The 10,445-nt window shown below is 37.4% G+C and overlaps 1 non-coding gene across 1 annotated transcript; it reads left to right on the top strand.

Moving 5' to 3' along the window:
* Positions 1-5,469: 5,469 nt before the first annotated feature.
* Positions 5,470-5,541, top strand: Trnam-cau. Its single transcript has one exon. It is a non-coding gene; the product is annotated as a tRNA-Met (tRNA).
* Positions 5,542-10,445: the final 4,904 nt, after the last annotated feature.

Here is a 10,445-nt window from a genome sequence, read left to right as displayed (position 1 = left end):
CCTCAATCCAACTAATTATTTGACTGAATTACGTACAGAGAAAAATACCCAACAATACCTTAAGGTTATTGAGGGCCGTATTTAATTTAGCTAATTTTTAACTGAATAAATGTTACATATTAATCAAAATCCAAATAAATAATGTGAAAAATTATCTAAAATAGATGATTAAATTTTAAATAGAGTATCATGAGCCAACAATAATGCTTGGTGAGGGGACGCATATTAATCCAACATATCACGAATATAATTCTTAATTTTAATGTTAATTAGCATCGCAATTAAAAGCTTTCTGGTCATTAGCATGAAAAATGAAATGGGCATACTTTATCTCCATTACTCCTCCATGCTCTATGAGCAGTGGATCATGCTTATGTCTTCTCTATCTAATCCCTTAAAAGGGTTTCCATGGCAATTCCTTCACTGCTTTTCCATTGTTTTCGAGAAAATGATGGATCACACACGAAACAAAGATGAAGAAGAATAATGGACTACCGCGAAAAAAGCCATCTTCGCGATGATTTGGGCAAAAAAAGATGAATTAATCTCCATCTACACTTCTGATTGCCGTCATCGGAAAATAATTTAAAGCCGAGGGCCGGACAAAGGAGCTGATCATATGTAACGAGATTTGACACCTCAAGATTAATGAATACTAATTCTCTCAATATGCGTTCCTTCCCAAGATAATCTTCGAATATCCTTCCTTTAGCGGTCCAAAGGTCTATGATGACCGGGTCGAAAAAATGATAAGGGGGCGAGAGAGAGAGGAAGGAGAAGGAACTAAACCCTGATTAAGATTTCATTACCAATTTCGTTCCCGGGGAAACAGCGGCAACGAAGCTAATTTACCTCACTCCCAGCAGATTAAACCTTACTATCCATTGCTAAATTCGGTCACCCGAGTTTAAAGACTAATATGTATCTCAAAGACCACTTGTTATATCTTAACACAAAGTAAATCAAATAAAAGGACGTTAATTTCTGCATCTAAGAATTCCTTGGAATTTTTAATGCTAATTCTTAACTTTTGCGGGATCATCAACAAAATATCAGCTAACTTTATAGCAACCGAACGGTTAAATCACATTTACGATTAGGTAGTATAAAATGGATATAAATATCAAAATTTCCTTTTGATATGGTGTAGCTAAAGTGTTATGGAAAAGTCTCCAATAATGTTTATTAGTATTTCAGTTATCCATATCGATGGCTAAGTTCTAACAATACGTATCTCAAAAATATCAGGCTTTCAGGAGAGCAAAAAAACGATTAATATCTGTTACTTGCACACTGAAATTAAAAAACAAAAGTTCATAAAATTGAAAACGAAGCATTCATTTGCAAACAAAGAGTTGTTTTTTGCTTGTATTTTATTTTTTAATGTTATTACGCTTTGTTTAAGATACCTGTCTCGAGCCGGCCAAATTTGAGATACTTGTTGTTAGAACTTAGCCATCGATATGCGTTACTTTCCATTTTGCACTTCAACACTTTTCAATTTCCATTTTTCCACAACACTTTTCCATTTCCATTTTGCACTCCAACAAATATCCTCGGGCCGTCTCCTTGGAATTGAGTTAAATCAGGAATAATTTTCTTATCAATCTATCGTGCGGCAAATGTCAATAAATCACAAGAAAAAATCCTCAAATACGAATAAATGTAAGTACCATGAATTATTCCGAAGCGTATAAAGGATAAAAACTCGTTCAGCATAAAAAGCGTAATCACGGCCTAATTATACACACTGGGAGAGAGCGGAGTTCGAATTAGGAAATTTTACTCTACTATTACGATAGAAAAATTACCAGTCACCAGTAATGGCTCAAACGCATTCAAAGTAATTTTTCTAAAGCTGTTCAGTGTCCAGAAAAAGGGAATATGGGTAAAGGAAGGACCTTAATACTTGGCTAAATATTTCTTGTATAAATCTTTCCTTCCTGAAACCAAGTTTCACGCATTATCCTTAATATCTTGGTATCAGACTTACCCTTCGCCGAATATGAATGTAACAAAACCCACACATCATGAAGGGAAATAAGGATATGGGGGAGGATGCATAACAAACGAACCTTCACCCCACCCTTATAAAGAGCTTCGACCCTTAATGGTCACTCTCGCGCATTAAGATCATTTCCTTCGATCAATTTCCTCGGTGCCTAGGGTCATTACACACCGACCGACTTCAAGTCGTGGAGGTCGTTTGGCCAGTCCGTCGAGAAACCGCTCATATCCGCCTGCTCTCCGGAGAGGCGAGAGGAATCCTTCCCAAGCTTTCACTGAAAGTTCCGATTTCCACATACTTAGACAATTCTCTCTACAATAAAATTAAAACAACAGTTTAGCCATAATAAAATGTAAAAATACTTTACTCGTCATCATCTAGTTATAATCATTATAGTGGATATTGAAATTGGGATTCCAGAAAAATAATTCTCATCTTGAGAAATAAGTAGTGGGATAAATAAAGGACGGAAGATGTCCGTAGACCCCTGGGTAGAATAATTTTCATAGGATGTATATGGATTACAAGGTAAAACCGTGATAAGTTAGATATCATTTTAGGTGAACTGCATGACAAAGTCAAAGTTATAATTGAGGGATTATTTTTGGGACAGCAGTATATCATGAGGAAAAGAACAAACTAAATTGATAAGAGCCATGACCTTGATGGTTTCTGGCGATACATGATGGGATTCAATCATTATGAATGAACTTGTTTTTGAATTAACTTTCGGTTTTCCACAGAATATTTATATTAGAAGTACACTACCATGGTTTCGATGCTCCGCGTAATCCTCTGGCGAGGAGTAACTCCTTATGCAAAGTTTAATTTTTCATCCAAAAAGAATCGTGACGAACAAATTAATGAAACCGCAAAGAAGGCTGCAAGCCCATTAATATTAATGTTGATAATAATTGAATTTCGAATTGCACTTATTTCAAAACGTCGACTAAATGACGGTGAAACTTGTAGAGCAGCAAAAGAATATGCTGGGTGTATTTGAATCTCTTTCGCATTTCCTATCCTGTGAAATGCCCAAAAGGGTTTATTAAGGTAAGCAACGCATTCAATATTGAAAAATTACTGGAACGGAAAAAGTAAGTAAACGTTTGCTGAGACAGGTTACAGATTAATGGTAAACGAAAATCACCAATTTTTTTAGTAAACGTAAATCAAACTCGTCCAGAGATTAGTTGAGTAAAACAAATATTTTGAATTACGTGAGACGCGGAATCGAATTTCAATAGATGCCGCAACATCCGGATGTAATGGCTAGAGCGCGGAAAAAAAGTCTCCAATTTTTCAAAAACAGTCGCCTAAAAAGTCGTCAATATTTTTGAAAAAAGTTTCTTTAAAAGTCTGAGTTATTTCCATGAGAAAGTGGCTGAATTTAACGGAATTGATGGAGAAAAGAGGGTAGAGATGCGAATTCGTGGATTTACGTGTAATTTTATGGACTTTTAAGACAGGAGATCACCATAATTTACAAAATATTTTTTTCAATTCTGAATAACACTTTCTTTGATGATCAGCAATTGTTCAAGAATATATTTGACCCCTGTAATTTTTTTAGCTGATCAATATCTATCCTTATTTTGAAATAGGGAAATTAAAGTGAAATTACAGGTTACGGATAAAAGATTTTATTTATTAATTACATGATATAAAATAAAGGAAAAAAAACGTATTTTCATTCACTTTGAGTTGTATAGCCAAAAATTATTTAAAGAAGTAGTGACAGATAACGTATTTTTCTGTTTCTCTCTACAATGTAGGCTCATTTCGTAACCATCTACGCTCAACGTGAGACATTCACTTCGTCGGAAATTCTAGATAACCTTTCATATATTTGTATAATTTTTCCACTAATCTCCTGCAAAAAAAGCAGAGTGCATACAGTGTGGCGCTGTCCCCTTGTCAGCAGACCACCCGGGTTCAAATAAGTTGGTTCATAATGTCCCTTGTGAAGTCTTTGGACACCCTTAGCAAAAAAAGGGTGAGGTGGCCCAGGGAAAGAAACAATATGTGAATTTAACATGCAATTGGATAAGTACGTGGTGAGCTCTACCCTCACATATCCAAACCACCTTTGAGTAGAGCACTGCATGGGTTTACTTCATGAACGGTGGAGTAATCGAAAGAATTCATTGCAGTTTCCGGAGCTATTAATAAAATTCCGCACTAGCAATTGTTAGTAGCTGACATTTTACTATAAATATCTGCTCCGCGTAGTACGCACCGCATAAAAAACAAGATTTGTCCGACACAAAGTTGAACAAGTGTGGTCACAACAGCCAAATATTAACTTAGGCAGGTATTTTCAATGAAAAGTCCCAGGAAAGTCTCTTTTAATAGAAAAAGTCCCGCCACAGCAAAAAAGTCCCAAAAAAGTCTCTAAGAAAGTCATTAAAAACGGTATTAATTGATGAGGTTGGTGAAGATTTGTATTTAAAACCACAAAAGTCCCACTTTTACAAAAAGTCGAAAGACTTTTTTTCTGCGCTCTAGTAATGGCATAGACAAACAGAAAAACTGCTGATGGGAGAGTTTAAAATATCCTTATATTTTCAATACAGAGCTCATAAAATTGTTGTGTGTGCTATCATAACAAAGGAATATGACGGATAGGCATTACGTTCGTCCGTCCTTCACATTACTCAAATATTGTTCTAATTTATTTAATCAAAAATGAATGGTTATTCGGTATGAAATAAAAATTTGTCCAACTAAAATTTGGTTTAACTTGTTGGTTCAGCAACTAAAAATCCTAATTGCTGACGTATATATTTAATATCATCCAATTCTTCTTACTGACATCTCGCCCATCGTATTTCTGCAGGATAACACGAGGAAAACCTTTGTGAAAATTATAGCGGAGGAAAAATCTTGCGATGCAATTAAATACCGATCAAATAAGGCTTTTCATGAATAGTTTCAGTTACGTAACATCACAATGGTGTGCAATTAATTGAATATTAATTATAGCAATCTTCTGTACCCACGTCAAACAAAATGATTACAGATTCAAAGCCGTATAACAATTACGGATACGTGAGTACTTCTGAAATATTTACTCTTGTATAAATAACTCCCGCACGAGAGCGAAAATGTTGCCGAGCAAAAAAGAATGATAATTCATGAGTAACTTACAGAAAAAATTATACGGTCTGCGAAACATTTTAAACATGAAACGACGATGTTTTAACGACAACTACTGAAGTCCCTGCCTTGAAAGACGTCTTTCCTTTACCTCATGAAAAGGTTACGTAAATTAAAAATCCTGATGAGTCACTGAAACGATATCAAGAGGAAATCATACATTTTGCAATTAATGTGGAAAGAAATTTTCTCCAAATAAAAGTAGATTAATAGATCCATAAACACAAATCTATAGTCCCGCCTGATGGTCTCACAGTGATGAATAGTTTTATATACTACTATTTCGAGCATGTTGGATACCGAGCAGAGTGGCGCAGTGGAAGCGTGCTGGGCCCATAACCCAGAGGTCCGTGGATCGAAACCACGCTCTGCTAACTTTTTTTCGCTGTTTAATTTACTTCAATAATTTAGTAATTTTTGTATTTTTTTGAAAAGCACTTAACTTTTTCCACCAAAACATTTTCTTTAAATTTTCCCCAAGGGTGGAATTTAATAAACGTGTATGAAAACCAGATTTCGGAATTCTTCGGCTGGAGATACAAGTAAGTATAATAACGCATAAGGCTCTAACATTCACTTCAACGAAGAGTAATTACTAGCAAATATAGTATTTTCATTACCTTGTACATTCCTGGTCACTATTTATTAGAAACCTCGAAAAGGGTAATTGACGTAAATACCTCACTTCAGTACCTATGGAGTTTTAACAAATTAATACGCGCAAAAATTTGAAGATTGAATTCATGGGTAAATATTTAATTTCATAATTTGTTTGCATTATGATTATTGTAAATCTCTACTCTTAGCTTTAAATAAAGTAGTACTAAATAAAACCAGCAGTTTCTCGGTGAGCTTACGAATGTTCTTTAAAATTAATTGCGTGTTTTATAACTCCCGTTCATAAATCATGTTTATTAAACCCCATGCAACCAACGTCAAAACAATGGCTAATCAAAAACTCAACCAAGCAGTTCTTTTCTTCCCGTTGAAATCAAGAGCTGATATCTAACGGTGCACCGTATTTAAGTCCCGAGCATAGCAAGCATGGCTGTCACCGGCAGGAAAATCGCTGGGCGCCGACAACTCAATGGGTGTTTACCGGTGCCTGTCCTACTTTTTGTCCCAGTGTAACGTCTCCTGTGTTCGCGAGAATTAAAAGTTAACTTCATGATGAGTTTTGCTCTACTTCTGAACTTTGTTCTCCTCCACACGTCCCGTTCGTCTTCCATCATTACTGGCCAACCCCAAACTATCTATTTAATTTTTGAAATTCGCAAACAAATTTGCCGTTTAATTATAAAAATTTAATGAACCAAAAAATATCCTAGTTCAATTAAAATGTCTTCGAAGTGCTAGAAAAGTACTTAAACTTAAATAACTTATTGAAATAAAAGTTACTTGCACCTTTCCACAGTTATTTTATGACGTGTTTCGGCTTGTAAGCTTCCTCTTTATGTCGACAAACGCTCGAAGCCCCATAAACAATAACTTAACGTAACTTTCCCAATTATGACCCTTATCGATGACACAGCGAATTAATCACGAAATAGTTGTTTGGAGCATTATCTTTGATTCTAGACTACTAGAGATATTTGATTGTTATGATTACTTAATGAAACAATCGTAGATGGCGGTTGAAGATGAAAGGCAAGGCACGGCCCCAAATGAGTTTCATTGGACAAGTTATGAAGAATTTAAAAGAGAAGAATTATGTCTCCATGAACAGGGGTGCCGACTTATAAAAAATATTGGGGGGGCCCAATCCAGGGGTCTTTCCCGGGAAATTTTATAAAGAGTGAGTTTTAAAGTTTTTTTTAAGGCATTTTAGATGCCATCTGATCAACATTAGAAACCTGAAAACTCGATTCTCGATAACTGGACACTCCGGGGATAATCGAAAAGCCTTACACATTCTTGCTTCACCCCCCATTACGAATTTTTGGGGGGGCTTGGGCCCCCTCAAGCCCCATGGAGTCGGCGCCACTGTCCATGAAAAGGCCAATGGATAGGAGAGAGAAATGGAGAGCTGCTTCAAACCAATCTTTGGATTTTTGATGACGATGGGATAGAGAGATGATTCCAAATAAGGGGTCGAGAAGCCAAGGGGTACAAGTGATATTTTTCTCAAAATAGTTAGGCAAAGTTAATTGTTGGAAGAAATACATAAAAACCAAGGGACTAACCAAAAAATAAACCAAAACCAAGGCCAAGGGATACGAATGAGTCTGTTCTGTGCTGACACCGAGTGGAAAATCAGAATTCAGTGGCGCCGACTCCAAGGGGCTTGAGGGGGCCCGAGCCCCCTCAAAATTCGTTATGGATGCGAGGAAAAAATGTGTCAAGCTTGTCGATTTTCCCCGGACTGTCCAGATATCGAGATTCGAGTTATCAGGGTTCTAATGTTGATCATATGACTCTTCAAAAATGCTTAAAAAACTTTAAACTCACTATTTATAAAATTTCCCGGGCCAAGATCCCCGGTTTGGGCCCCCCCCAATATTTTTCGTAAGTCGGCGTCCCTGAATCAGATGCACTACTAAACACCAAATTGATCTCGTTTGTTATCTATACCTAATTTCAGTTCCTGACACAGTGTTGAAAAAAGAAATCACTGGTACCCCTTGGCTTCTCACCCACTCATATCATTTACTTCAGGCAATACTTACGAGAATTTAAAGCGTTTATGAACGTCGTAAGTTTATTCAGGCCGAGATTCGCAGCTTTAAAATGAGTTCAACTTGCAGACGCTCGTCTCAAATTCCCAACACAACAAAGTCACGCTGATTTACGTCGATTGAAGACGAGAGAGGATTCACCGCAACTCCGCTCTTATTTGCCCGTCCGAATAAAGCAGGGCATTTGAAGCAAAACCATCCCTGACGAGCAGAGAGAAGGGAAAAGGTATCTCCCTCTCTCTCCATTCCCCTATGACCCTGACGCTTAAATTTAGTGTCCCGGCCACCGCCGTCCGACACATGACTTTTCAAACAAGCCCAGCCCGAGGCGGAGGGAGAAGAGGGAAGGATGGTTGGTACGGTGGGATGAAACGGGTAGGGCGGTCGGGCAGTGAAGGGTGTGAGGTGCTTGTGGGAGGGGTCGCGTTGCAATTCCTCAACCACTGACGATCGCCAGGGCAGCAACAACAGCGCCGACACGGTGTGGTGGTGGGGGTTGGAAAATAGAGACCAAGAGAGCTTTGAGCTGCGGGGAGCTGGGCGGGGACGAGAAATTGAGGGAAGTGAGTGGAGTGAGGGAATCCATAGGGTCCCTCATCAAGCCTTTATTCGACCCCTCATCAACTGCTGCTCTCCCGTAGGCACGCGAGGCAATAGAGGCAGAGCGGAAAGAGGGGATATGCGCGTTTTACTTGGACGAGTATGGACGGGTTTTGAAGCCCTTTTGATGTAAAGTTTTAATTATATACTAATGTGCAACGGATAACACCATTTTACAATACTGATCAAATGAAGAAAGCAACAACCACTAAAACAATAAACAAAAACTATATGCACAAGAAGTAACTACTCTACAAAAATAAATCTACTATAATCAAGTGAGTCCATACAAGACGAATGAGTGCATGATGGCCGTGATTAGATAGATAGCACGATTTATAAAAATATTGATGCATAGATTACATTCTTCCTGATTTTCAGTGATACCTCCTCTAGCTCCTACTTCATATATTTCGTGTAGGGGAATTGAGCGGATTGATATTCAGAGAAGGAATGTTGGCTGAACATGATCGGTGCAGTGAGCTAAAAATTGCTTAATTGAGACTGATGGAATCTTCGTAAATTTTTGCGAAATCATTGAATTGCAAGAATACGGACAACAAAATGCTGAAGTCTCTGGAACGATGGACCCAATCTCAACCCAGGGCCGGTTTAAGCGGTAATGCCCCATTCACACTACGCTCTTTTTACGCCGGTTAGCCCCGACAATCGTTACAAAACGAGGTGTGAATACAAGTTACCGTTAACCGTGGTTGGGATTCTGACCATGGTTGGCGGTATTTTTAACGTGTGTAAACGCAAGTTGGTTAAAAGCTGGTTAGAAAAAGAAGGCGAAGCAGCAACAAGGTGGGATAGGAGGAAAGAAAACAGAAAGTAAAGCATTCAAAGAGGAGACGGCCGTTCTTATTGAACTATATTCGTCAAATTAAATTCAATAGGAAAGTGCTATAGATTCATGCCGTAATTTGTTGAAAATTAATAAATTTTAAACTTGATGTAAGTTATGCGATATACTATACTTCGTAGCGAATTAGCCATTGGCTCGCATTGTATTGCGACGGACATATTTAATAATCTCTATAAATATTTTGCTAGAGTAATGTAAAATGTGCGAAACTACCTTAATAAAAATCTGATGGTCACAATGATTTTAATGTTATGGTGAGAGGTCTTTGTCCCAGTTTAAAAATCACTTATGTTCATCCTTGAACAAAAGTTCCTCCCATACCAATATAAAATATCAGCCTAACTGCTAGTTAGATATAACTCTAGAAAATAAAGTTAGAAACGTAGGGTGATACTAAATATCACAAAAAATTACCACGTTCTCTCTCTTATTTCATGAGTTTAATTTCAACAATGTTCTAGTCACATTTCTGTAAGTTATTCGCCCACCATTGAATTGAAGTAAAATAGTTTTAATTTATGGTATAGCATCAGATTGGATCATGTCCTTTGTCAAAATCAGAAAACAATAATTGCTAAGACTGAAATGTAGCGACAAGTGCATCTCAATCCCAAATCACCACAAGTGTGCCTCGATTGAGGCTTAAGGCTCAAGATTAGGTCCTCTTTTCTTCACCTACTTTAATGATTTGTCGACACATCCGAATCAAGGGCAAGTAGTAGTGTATGTTTCCGATACCAACCAATTTATTACTTATAGTCACTTTAATTCGGATTCAATAGAGCAGTAGAAAAATGCAAACCACGCCATCGATAAAATGATTAGTTGGACGAACACATATGAATTAACTTCTACATAGCTAGGAACAATGCTCGACGACGCTGGAATGCAATTATTTAACTCATAAGCAGCTCATAATATGCATATACGTTGATATGCATATGCAAATCATTGCAAGTAACACAAGAAATTTTTCCTGCACATTCCCTATTTCCTTCCAAGGTCATTCGCCCTTGTCAATTCATTTTTCACTTGGACTTACTTTACCACTCATTAGATGTCGCCAGTGTCCAACCATGGTAAATGTGAACGCACGCTGGTTCTGACGTCATCTTTACGCTGGTTGACAATGATG

Source organism: Ischnura elegans, chromosome 8, assembly GCF_921293095.1.
Source record: "Ischnura elegans chromosome 8, ioIscEleg1.1, whole genome shotgun sequence".
Classification (NCBI taxonomy): domain Eukaryota; kingdom Metazoa; phylum Arthropoda; class Insecta; order Odonata; family Coenagrionidae; genus Ischnura; species Ischnura elegans.
Note: the sequence above shows the minus strand (reverse complement) of the source record. Positions and strands in the feature narration are given on the sequence as shown.